General features: G+C 44.0%; 1 protein-coding gene across 1 annotated transcript in view; it reads left to right on the top strand.

The window, feature by feature from the left end:
* Positions 1-518: 518 nt before the first annotated feature.
* Positions 519-13,140, top strand: part of zbtb33 (zinc finger and BTB domain containing 33) — a 68,509-nt gene continuing 55,887 nt past the window's right edge. Inside the window, exon 1 of the mRNA XM_033030215.1 lies at positions 519-640. The gene's annotated coding sequence lies outside the window, so the exon portion shown is untranslated. The remainder of the gene's footprint in view (positions 641-13,140) is intronic.

Here is a 13,140-nt window from a genome sequence, read left to right as displayed (position 1 = left end):
CATTGCATTTAGCAGGAGTGGTCTATCTCAAAGATCCTATAGCGGAGCTCCGCTATAGGATCTTTGGTCTATCTTGCTCCGCTATAGGATCTTTGGTCTATCTTACTCCGCTATAGGATCTTTGAAAAATACTAGAGGAGCTCGAGTATCTTTACTTATGCCCCAGGAAGGAAGTGCTTCCATTGCGCCCTCTGCAGGCTCGGAGTGTGGTTTCAGAGCCCTCTGCTGGCTGGGAGGACGGCGGCAGCGCCCCCTACAGGCAGGGAGGACGGCGGCAGCAAAGATCATAAAGCGGAGCTCCGCGCTATGATCTTTGGGCAGCAGCGCCCCCTGCAGGCTGGGAGGACGGCGCGTTCGCCCCCTGCAGGCTGGTAGGACGGCAGCAGCGCCCCCTGCAGCCTGGGAGGACGGCGGCAGCGCCCCCTGCAGGCTGGGAGGACGGCGGCAGCGCCCCCTACAGGCTGGGAGGACGGCAGCAGCGCCCCCTGCAGGCTGGGAGGACGGCGGCAGCGCCCCCTACAGGCTGGTAGGACGGCGGCAGCGCCCCCTACAGGCTGGGAGGGCGGCGCGGCCGACGAGCACGGGGGCCCTTTCTTCTTTTCCTTTCTTCTGCTCGCTTGTTAAAGGCCCGCGAGGAACCGTAAGTAGAGCCAGAGAGAGGGGAGAGCGAAACAAAATACCCGCGACTCCCCGCTGCTTCTGTGTCAGATGCGAGCGAGTGCAGGGAGAGCCGAGGCGGGCGGCGGGTAATGGAGGGAAGAGGGATGGAGGGAGGATGGGAGGGGAGAGGGAGGGGAGGCGGACGGTCGGCGCGGCGCTGCCCCCTGCTCTGAACCAGGAAGAGGGAAGCCTGTCACCCCCGCCATCACCGGCCCCTTGGCGTTTAATATAAACATTTACTTGAGGTACTTGGTTCCAGGAACTCTCAGGGCCGGAACTGCATCTTCAGTGGCCGTGGCCATGCCCCCTCCTCCCTCCCTCCCTCCCTTGTGTAGGTTTGGGGACCAGGTGTCGATGATCCAGGTACCAGATCTTGGTGATCCTGGCGCCAGATGTCGGTGATCCAGGTGCCAGATCTTGGTGATCCTGGTGTTGCTGATCCTGGCACCAGGTGTCGGTGATCCAGGCATCAGAGGTCAGTGATCCCAGCGCCAGAGGTTTATGATCCCAACACCAGGTCCAGCCTGATGTTGGTGATTCCAGACCAGGTCTTGGTGATCCAGCCGCCAGGTGATGGTGATCCAGCTGCCAAGATGTTGGTGATCCAGCCACCTAATGTTGGTTGGTGTCCAGATACCTGAAGAAAGTTCAGCCAGAAGATGATCCAACCACCAGTGCTGGTGTTCCAGCCCTCAGATGTTGCTGATCCAGGCATCAGATGCTGGTGATCCAGCTAGAGGTCTGCAATGTGCAGCCACAGTTTCCTCTCTGTGCATCATGCACATCAGGGGAGTGTTTTGGAGCTTCCTGGGCTTTGCACTGTCCTCTGGAGGGTTTAAATCTCTGGTCCTCTAATGATTCAGTGATACTTTATTGTCACATGTACCTAGGTACAGTGAAATGCTTTGATTTGCATACTACTCGGTTATAAACGTGTAGCAGACCTCACCTCCGCAGTACACAAGTGTTGCCACGTTTTGGCACATATGAAGTCACAAAGTTAAAACTGGCTGTTTAAGAAAGAACTGCAGATGCTGTAAAAATTGAAGGTAGACAAAAATGCTGGAGAAATTCAGCGGGTGAGGCAGCATCTATGGAGAGAAGGAATAGGCGACTTTTTGGGTCGCCTATTTCTTCTCTCCATAGATGCTGCCTCACCCGCTGAGTTTCTCCAGCATTTTTGTCTACCCAAGTTAAAGGGCGGTGGAGGCAGGTTCTCTGGATGCTTTCAAGAGAGAGCTAGATAGGGCTCTTAAAAATAGCAGTCAGGGGATATGGGGAGAAGGCAGGAATGGGGTACTGATTGGGGATGATCAGCCATGATCACATTGAATGGTGGTGCTGGCTCGAAGGGCCAAATGGCCTACTCCTGCACCTATTGTCTATTGTCTAAAACTGGCAATCACTTTTGTGTTCTTCTCTTGATTGTACAGTTTTCAGTGTTTTCCTTTGCAAGTTGGTTTCTTTTAATATATATTTTCAGTGCACTTTACACATCATCCTTTCATAGTTAGTGAAATGTCATCTTCAGTTGCAGATTTGAATCCCATCTCGAGTTTGTCTAACATGTCCTCAATGGCCCAGCAAAGTCCCAATTCTGTTTGGGGAAACACTGGAGGAACTCAGTGGGTCAGGCAGCATTAGGCGAGAGAAAAGGCAGTGACATTTTGGGTCAGGGCCCTTCTACAGCAATTTTTAGGAATGATCGGCTGCTGAATTTGTATGATTTTTGTAAATGCAACCTTTGAGGAAAGTGTTCTAACAGGGACATTTAAAATATGTAATTTTTATCTTGGTCATTTAAACTGGAACACTTTTTGTTTTAAACTGTATAACTACCAGTGGGATACCACAACAAAAATGTGTGGCGGTGGATAAACAAATGGGGCCATGCTTTTGCAAGAATTTTCCAGTCTCATTTTAACAGCACTGTTATTCTCACACAAAGCATACGTCCCAGTTGTAATTTTAAAGCTGGCCACCTCTTCTTGCGGATAGCGTGCACAGCCTACAGTTGTAGGACAACTTGTTTTATTTGATCTTATTTGATTGTGCACGCCAGGTTGATTGTTTTGTCGAAACAGGGCGGACCATGTGAAGGTCGCAATCTCCCACCCCGCTGGCCATCTCAATCCCTCTGCACTCACCTCCATCCCAAAGGCAGTCTATTTTAAGTAATGTAATTCTCTGGAGCATGTACTGTTCTTGCAGTAGGGAGCCAGAGATTTTTAGTTTGCTTGTATACATCTAACCTAAATTAAGAGGAGTGATTGATGTGTTAGTATAAAAATTCTATTTATCAATGTTGGTAAATAGGTTAAAGGTGCAGGAATCTGCTAGTTCAGCCCCGACAAAGGAAAGATCTTTGATGGTAGGGCTGAGTATCTTAGTAATTATTTTAGTGTGCAAAAGTAAAATGGACTCTAAATAGAGCATTGTAAATATTGTCTTCTTAAGTCATGCAATATGGATGAGTCCAATTGCAGAAACGACCTTCTACCAGATTCAGCAAACACCGTCTCACTTAAGTCTGACAACGTTTGTCCTACTAGTGCTTTTTCAAAGCCTGCCTCATGTGATTTTATTGCTTAGATCTTGTTCCTGATTATCAGAATAATGGAAACATTTGTGTTGGAAGGAACTGCAGACTCCTTAGCCTGAAGAAAGATCTTGATCCAAAATATCACCCAATGCTTCTCTCCAGAGATCCCTGTCCCGCTGAGTTACTCCAGCATTTTGTGTCGTTATCTTTTATGGAAATAATTGGTCATTATTATGCATATTAACTGGAGACACAAGGAATTGCAAATGCTGGAATCTTGTGGAAAATGCAAAGGCTGGAGTAACTCAGCGGGTCAGGCAGCTCTCTGGAGGCAATAGATATGAGACATATTTGGTTGGGACCCATCTTCAAACTCAAAGATGGATCTTCTGAAGAAGGGCCCTGACCCAAAACATCACCTGTCCATTCCCTTCAGGGATGCTGCATGACTTACTGAGTTACTTTGTGTTCTGATGCATACTGTATTTACCGGCGTCGAAGACACTATTTCTTACCCTAAAATAAGGCCCGAAAAATTACCTGCGTCTTGGAGGCTGAAGGTTGTTAGGTTGTTCATAGGCCTAGAGGAAGCGTTTCGATACTATCTGGCGAATGGGTTTTAAAATTGTGGAACCGCGTTAAGACTGAAATTATCGTCAAAGCATTTAAAAAATGTGGCATCAGCAACGCGTAAAAGGCCTGTCCCACTTTCACGACCTAATTCATGACCTCTGCCGAGTTTGCCCTTGACTCATACTCGCAGCATGGTCGTTACAAGGTCGTAGCTGGCCGTGATGCTAGTCGTAGGTACTCGTGGCATCAAGTAGGTCGGGGCGTTTTTTCTAGCATGATGAAAAATGTCCGCGAGTAAAAAAGGTCATGAATTAGGTCGTGGAAGTGGGACAGGCCATTTAGATGGCTCAGAAGATGACATTCAATTTGATGATAGTGATATTTCGAACAGCAGTGATAACCCTGATGAATTATCATGTTTTCAAGATTCGGATGATAGTGGTGAATTTGTCGGATTTGAAGATCAGGATGTTTTATCGTTTTTGTAACCTTTGTTTCGTGCGCAATAAAATGTTATTTTATTCCGAACGCTGTATTTTTTTTATTACCAGTAAATACATTATCTTTGTTTTTTATGAAAACAATATGCAATGCAAAACAATACGCAATGCAAATGGCTGCCACCACGGGGAATGTTTTTTTCCCCCAAAATTACCAACTCAAAATAGGGGTGCGTCTTCGTCGCCGGGAAATACGGTATTAGCTGCCTTGGTATTTAGCATCATTAACCTGTGATAGATTTCTGCAGCTTCCCATACCTCCCACTCCTTTTTACATTTTGTACTTTTACAAAATACTGCAGAAGCTGGAATTTCTGAAAGAAATCAGAAAATACTAGAAAATGCCAGTCAGGCAGCATCTCAATCAGTGACATTTCTAGTGATGAAGGGTCCCGAACTGAAACTTCATCGATCCATGATCTCTTGAGATGTTGCCAGACCTGCTGAGTTACCACAACATTTTATGTCTTCTATTGTAAACCAGCCTCTGCAGTTCCTTGCAATTACATTTTAACATTTCACGTTGGAGATCTTTCCAATGTTTAAAAGAGGGAGAAAGGAAGGAAAGAACAATAGGGAAAGTCTGCGATAAGGTGAAAGACATAAATATTAAATGACAAGAAGGACAATAATACAGGGTGAAAGAAAATTGTGCCAAGAATGGAGGAATTGCATTTGCAAAATATTTCTGTGAAATTGCTCGAAATCTGATTGCTGATCATCAGAAAATTGTTGAACGACATTGAGTCCTAAAGTCAGTTATCTGCCCGGATGAAATGCAGACATTGAGGTTTGTTGGAACAGTGGAGGAAGTCAAGGTTAGAAAGGTGGGAGTGATGCTGAGACGGAGAATTGACGTGACGTGGAGCTGAAAGCTCAGGGTCAGTTGTACGGATGAAGCAGAGATGCTTTGTGAAGCTGTCACCCGTTTGTATTTATCTTGAGAAAATATCGGGAACAGTAAGTAGAGGACAATAAATGCTGATCTTCCAGCCCCGATACCATAAAAGGAATAAAGAAAGACATAAAAATACACTTACTAAAATGAAAGAAGCACAAGTAAATTACCTCTTGGAAAGAGTGCTTGATGCCCTGGATGGTGGGGAGGAGATGAAAGGGCAGGGGAGGTGCCTACGGCAGAGGCTTGGGAAGGGATCGGTGGAGACGGGCGACTAATCCAGCGTGTTCTGGAGGCCAGGAGCCCTGTAGAATGATAAAGGCAGAGGGAGAATGCGAGTTGGAGCCAAGTCGGAGGCATCGGAAGTTTGAGCTGTGGGGGGTAATGTGGAGATGTGGAATCCTGTCTTGGATCTGGGAAAATGCAGGAGACATGAGAGGAGAAGTGCCGGGAAAGGAATGGATAATGTCTTGGCCCTCTCAATCATGCTAGAGGGGAATTCACAAATGCAGAAAAACACTTTGGAAACATGTAGTTTGAAGAAGGGTCTCAACCAGATACATCATCTGTTCCTTTTCTTATGAGATGCTGCCTGACCTGCTGAGTTACACCAGCGTTTTGTGTCTTTATCTTCAGTGTAAACCAGTATCTGCAGTTTCTTCCCACATACATAGTTTGTGTTCAACCTCAGTGTATTCTACTGTTCTTGCACTACAATTGTTGCACCCTTTTCTTGGGTACCATTGTGCGTATGCATTGTAAGATTTTGCTGAATCTTATGCAAACAACGAATTTCAGTGCATCTAGATACACATGACAATGAAGTACCATTGAACCAGTGCATGGAAGCTGCATTGTTCAGAACAGATGCAAGGAGTTGTGCAAACTGAGACTAGTTTTTTTAAAGGTAGACAAAAATGCTGGTGAAACTCAGCGGGTGATGCAGCATATATGGAGCGAAGGAATAGATGACGTTTCGGGTCGAGACCCTTCTTCAGACTGATTGTCTTAAAGATAGACACAAATTGTTGGAGTAACTCAGCGGGTCGGTCAGCATTCCTGGAGAAAATGTATAGGCGACGTTTTGTGTCGGAACATTTCTTCACACTAGTTTTCTTAGTCTGATGGTTGAGTTTCAATATATGCCAAATTAATAATTGGAAATCCATTAATCCTTTGAAAAGTTGCAAAAGTTAAGCCTGATTGAGTCTTTTTTTTTCTACAGTGGATCTACTGGTATAGTTCTTGCTCTACATCGCTGTACAGGGATGCAGTCAGGAAAGTATTGATGTACAGTGATCATGGGGGAATGGGTAAAGGACAAAAGAGACATTGCTGAATGGTGTAAGGGAGGCAGCTCTGCTTACATTTTTGCAATCTTGTTGGGCAAGGTTTATCAGTACAACAAGGAAATATCAGAGTACAACCAAGGCCTGGAAATGTTTTTTTTCTGTAGCTAAGAATTTCCATTTATTTGCCGTTTTGTTGTTTGTCGTACAGTTGACATTCCCGCGACTGAATCCTGATGTTCAATCTTCCATTTCAATGGCAATGTAGCTTAAAGATTTTGACCTTTTCCTTTTGCAAGATGGAGGCATAGTATTTTAAAACCCACGATCGTGTTGTGTTTACTGTTACGAGCAGCTGGCGGTTTTATTAATCACATGTGACCATTGTTCTGGCGTTGCTGTCGTGTTAACACCTGGGAAAAACGGACGGTTAAGAATAGATCTGTACCTCCTGTGTATTTGCGCCGTTTACTCGCACTTTAAAAGTTGATCCTTTGTCTTTCTGGAATGAGCAATTCGTTCCTGAGGCTTGACTCCTGCAGCAGTGAACAATTGGAATTAAAATCTGCACTGTGGTATGCCAGGCTTGCTTCTGAACTAGGCCCCCATTTGGCTGCTACTTGGATCAACTGACAGCAGAAATGTGTTGCACCATGGTGATCAAAGCAACCCATGCCTTTGCATCAATTCCCACACAATTTCTGATTGCAATGTTTAAAAAGCTTTTCACTGTAACTCGGTATACGTGACAATAAACTAAACTAAAGTAAAACTAAACTAAACTAAATATGAAGGGAGGAACTGCAGATGCAGGTTTAAACCGAAGACAGACACAAAAGGCTGGGGAAACTCAGCGGGGCAGGCTGTATCTCTGCAGAAAAGGAATAGGTGACGTTTTGAGTCCTTTTCTCCAGAGATGCAGCCTGACCCACTGAGTTAAACTAAATATGGTCTGCATGTTTGCCTCATGTTCTGGCAGTGTGGTGCTTCGAGGAGTATTATTTGGATTCAGACCAGTTCTGATATTAGGTTTAGGTTTATTATTGTCATGTGTACTGAGGAACATTGAAAAGCTTTGCTTAAGTACAATTGCGTCAAATTCAAGTACAATAGGTAGGTAGAGCAAAGGGGAAGATACAGAGGGCAGAACATATTCCTCGCATCAGTTCCATCGACAAAGTCCAATGTCTGCAATGGGGTAGAGGTGAATCGCACTACTCCAGCTTATGGAAGGACCATTCAGAAGTCTGATCACGGAGGGGAAGAAGGTGTTCCTGTTCCTTAATGTTCCACGTACATTCACTGATATAACAGTGCCCCTGCACGAGATGTTTATGAACGATTTTTGCTCATTAAACTGGTGTCGTACTGCTCATTGACGCCTTTTACAGTCGGCGGATATCAACCACCTCAACCTTTCCACTCCCCTTACTTACTCTCAGCTCTCCCGTCCCCCCCTGAACGTACAGCCCTCCGGTCACTCTGCAGCAACCCCGACTTGATAATCAAACCCGCCGACAAGAATGAATGAATGAATGATATCTTTATTTCGAACGATTAAAAAAAAAAAGAAGAAAAGAAAAGATGAAAATGAATAAATAAAAGGAAAATTATATATATACATAAATACATACACATATACATGTACATACATACATATACACATATACACACATACACATATACATAACATATGTACATACATAAATTAAAAAATCAAAAGCCAATTTCAACATAATACACATTAGACTCGTTCGAAAAGGGATAGGAAGAAGCCTATGCTTGTCAAGTCCTACCCCCATTCTTCACCATTAACAAACGCAAAATTCAATAAAATAAACTAAACAAACAATTCAAATAAAACTACTCTAATCAAGCCATTAAGAAAAAAAGAACAAAAAAAGAAAAGAACTAAAAGAACAAGCACCATTAACATCTGTGAGATTTACATTCTCCTTCCTCATTACTGTACTTTTCAAAGATATATCTTTTGTACATTTTTTTAAATTGCATTATATTCATACTTTGTTTAATCGTTTCATCAAGACCATTCCACAAAACCACCCCACAAATAGAAATACACATACTTTTTAAATTAGTCCGAGCATAATGCTGTTTCAAGTTTAGTTTCCCTCTAAAGTTATAACCCCCCTCTCTGTCTTTTGAACAGTTTTTGTATGTTTACAGGTAGCAGTTTGTTTTTTACTTTATAAATTATTTGTGCAGTCTTAAATTCTACCAGATCCTTAATCTTTAAGGTGTGTAATTTTAAATACCAATTTTAAATTGGTGTGTTCATGATATCCTACATTGTTTACTATACGAATAGCTCTTTTTTGTAGTGGGCTTAGTGATTGTAAGGTGGTTTTGTAGGTGTTGCCCCATACTTCCACACAGTAATCTAAATACGGTAACATAAGTGAGCTGTACAGAATATACAGTGCTCTCTCATTCAAAACATGCCTTGCTTTCCCCATCACTCCAATACTTCGTGCTACTTTTGCTCTCACATGTTTTATATGGGGTTTCCAGCAGATTTTGTGATCAAGAATCACACCCAGAAATTTATTTTCATACACTCTTTCTATTTCAACATTATTTATCATTACTTTTACTTGTGTATTTATTTTGCGTTTTCCAAACAGCATAAGTTTGGTTTTGTTTAAATTTAATGATAATTTATTCAAATCAAACCATGTTTTTAGTTTACTCATTTCTGCTGTGACCACCTCCAAAAGCTGCTGCAAATTGTCCCCATCACAGAAAATATTAGTGTCATCTGCAAATAACACAAATTTCAAGAGGTTTGACACCCTACATATATCATTAATATACAAAATAAATAATTTGGGGCCCAAAACCGACCCCTGTGGGACTCCACAAGTTATTTCTAAGCATGTTGATTTGCAGTCCCCTATTTGCACAAACTGATGTCTTTTACTTATGTAGCTTCTCATCCACTCTAGTACAACCCCTCTGATTCCATACTTTTCCAGTTTTTTGATTAGCAAATGATGATCAATTGTATCGAATGCTTTTTTCAAATCTATAAATACACCCACTGCATATTTCTTGTTATCTATAGAACTGGTAATGTCTTCAATTAACTCCATTAATGTCATGGATGTCGATCTGTTTGACCTGAATCCATATTGACTATCAACTAGCAATTCGTGCTTCTCGATAAAGTTATCTAATCTACTTACATACAGTTTTTCTAATATTTTTGAGAACTGAGAGAGTAACGACACCGGCCTGTAATTTGTAAATTGATTTCTGTCTCCAGCTTTGTATAGTGGGATGACTTTGGCAGTTTTCATTTTACATGGAAATACACCAGTTTTGAAAGATAAATTGCAAAGGGTGCTGCCATGGTAGTCTGGCGCACCGATTTCTACCGGGCTGAGGCCAGGCGACAACTCTCCTACTTATCCTTGAACCATGATCCCACAGACGAGAACCAGACCTTAATATCACACACCATTTCTGATGTCATTACTTCTGGCTCTCTGCCCTCCAAAGCCTCCAACCTTATCATTCCCCAGCCCCGCATGGGCCGATTTTATCTTCTCCCCAAAATCCACAAAAAGAACTGCCCTGGCAGACCCATTGTTTCTGCTTGTTCGTGTCCCACTGAATTAATTTCCACATACCTCGACTCCATCCTATCCCCCCCGGTCCAATCCCTCCCTACCTATGTCCAAGCCACCTCACACGCTCTTCGTCTCATCAATGACTTCCGTTTTCCAGGCCTTCACTCCCTCATCTTTACTAAGGATGTCCAGTCACTCTACACCTCCATCCCCCATCAGGAAGATCTGAACGCCCTCTGTTTCTTCCTCAACCGCAGAACCAGCCAATTTCCCTCTACTAACATTCTCATCCTTCTATCTCTGTACTGTCCACTCCCCTGACATCAATCTGAAGATGGGTCTCGACCGAAAATGTCACCCATACCTTCTATCCAGAGATGCTGCCTGTCCCGCTGAGTTACTCCAGCAGTTTTTGTCTATCCTTTTACAGTCAATGCATCAAGATCAATCTTTGCCCAATGCATAGTTGAATCTGTGATTTTACTGATTAGTGACATTATTGGGAATTTATATTAATACTGTAAAGTCATCATAGCAATTAACATGCAAAATAAATCTATATAATTAAAAGTCTCATCTTGACCACTTCCTGGCTGCGCTGTATATTGATTTTTGAAACAACGCTACCCTGTATCGCTGTGATTTTTGGCCATCTTACTCATAGTCCTCCTCCGCTGAGCTAGCCCTGAGGATTTTTCCCATCGATGAAAAATAAAAAAGTTATGAGTGTTTAAAAAAACCTTGAGATGAGCTGATTGGTCCTCTCGCCTGTCAATCACCTTCCGGGGTGGGGGTGGGTGGGGCAGGTCTATAAAACCCCAGATGCCTGGACGTGAGTCAGTCACTCTGCAAGATCGCAAGAGAGAGACCACGACTCATTCTAAGCTGTGAATCAACTGAACTGCGAGTCTGCAATGTACTTGCAATAAATGATTTGTTAGCCCTTAATGACAATGCCATGAGTTGTTTGGCCTGCTGCCCTGCCTGTGCTTGAAAGTGCAATGATTAATTGGAAATGAAAAGAAATGACAATGCCATGTGTTGTTTGGCCTGCTGCTCTGCCTGTGCTTGAAACTGCAATGCTTTATTAGGTCCGACTGTGTTTGGAAGGAATAAATGCTTTATTAGGTCCGACTGTGTTTGGAAGGAATAAATGCTTTATTTGGTCCGACTGTGTTTAGTCCAAAAGTCCCGCTCATTTCGTGACTTCCGCTTAGTGAACAGGTCGCGCTGATTGCGTAATTTCCGGTGATTGCAGGGGTCGCGCTGATTGCGTAATTTCCGGTAAGTGCAGAGGTCACGCTGATTGTGGAAGTATCGCTGACTGCGGAAGCCCCACAGTGGAGAGGCCGCGCTCAGCCATGTGAGTAGATTCAAGAAAGTTTACTGTCATATATATGGTGTGTGAATCAGTGTGTGAGTGTGTTCGTGTATATGTGAGTGTGTGTGTGTGAGTGTATGTGTGTGTGAGTGTATGTGTGGTGTGTGCGTGTGAGAGTGGGTGTGTGTGTGAGAGTGTATGTGAGTGTGTGTAAGAGTGGGTGTGTGTGAGTATATATGTGTGTGAGAGTGTGTGTGTGTGTGTATGTGTGAGTGTGTATGTGTGAGTGTATGTGTATGTGTGTATCTGTGTGAGTGTGTGTGTGATAGTGAGTGTGTGTGCGTGCGCGCGTGTGTGTGTGTGCGTGTGAAGCTGGGACCCAACGGGTCCCACTTAGTCTAGTATAAATTTATAATTCAAACAGTGAGAATGGCTGAAGGTCGGAAGACCAGCTGTTAGCTGCATTACTCGGGGAATAGGGAAATGGTGAGAGTCAAGACTTGAGGTAATTTGATGTGAAGTCTGCAGACCGCCAAGTTACAGTGGGATGGATCCAAATTTGTGCTGGTGTAAAGCCAACGGCAGCAATGAATTTTGTTTACAGCACTGCCAATTTGGAATACAGTGACTTGCATTAGCAATGCGCTGCACATTATGCCCGAAAAGGTTTGGCACATCTCATGAGGAGGCAAGCTGATGCAGCCAGCGGGGAAAAGGATGAGAGTTAGAGATGTGGGGGGGGGGGGGGGGGGGGGATGAGTGAGGAGATCATAGGCATAGCTGCGGAGGTAGGATTTGAGTGAGATTTTGGAAGGTGAGGGGAGCGTGTAGGATAGGCCTTGTCTTTGGAGAAAGCAGGTGGAACATGGTTGGTGGAAGGATTTGAAGTGAAAGACAACGATGCAGTACAAGGAACCAGTGGGTGTTGCCAAGCACACAGTCTGGGGGTTTGGATGGATGGGATACGGGGTTGGAAGTTAGAACCTATGATTAGAAATGCTGGATTTTAACAGGAATGGCACAGACATTCATTTTATTTTGAAGTCTCGTCACGAGACTACGTGAAGAACCCGCCAGCCCGCATGCGCATCAATATGTCGTTGCATGGCGCGAGATACGGATGCATTTGGAAATGCTCCGTCAGAGCTTTAGCGGTGAAGGTAAGATTTTTTCGCAGGAACGGTGCTGCTTGTTTCAACGCTGGTTTGATTTCCAAAAATGGACGAACCAAGAAACAAGAAGCAATGTGCCGCTGAAACTTCAGCGGGGAATGACGGCAACGAGCGAGATCGGTGGCCGTTGCTATCGAGCTCGGAGATGCTGACAGGCGCGGCCTGCACAGCAACCTCCGCGAAAGCTCCGAAAAGGAGCAGCTGGATGACCTCGGGCTCGCCCTCCACAAAAATTCTTAAAGGGAACAGCTTGTCGACCCCAGGCTCGGGGAAGACCTAGTCGAAGGGTCCGTGTCAAAGGTGAAGAAAATCATTTCTGATCCCTCCCACCCAGCTCACCACATCTTCCACCTGCTGCCGTCAGGAAGGCGCTACAGCTCACTGCCCGCCAAAACATCACGATTTAAAAACAGTTTCTACCCACATGCAATTCGAACTCTGAACACTCTATGACAACATCACATAGCCACCTCGTGCATGTACTGTATACTGTATGTTGTTGTGTTTTATGTTATGTTTGACGGGAATCAGCCTATTGTGTAACATCCTGTACTGAACATGAATTCCACCAGCTTGACTGTGTGGTCATTAA

Source organism: Amblyraja radiata, chromosome 12 (assembly GCF_010909765.2).
Source record: "Amblyraja radiata isolate CabotCenter1 chromosome 12, sAmbRad1.1.pri, whole genome shotgun sequence".
NCBI classification, from domain to species: Eukaryota; Metazoa; Chordata; class Chondrichthyes; order Rajiformes; family Rajidae; genus Amblyraja; species Amblyraja radiata.
Note: the sequence above shows the minus strand (reverse complement) of the source record. Positions and strands in the feature narration are given on the sequence as shown.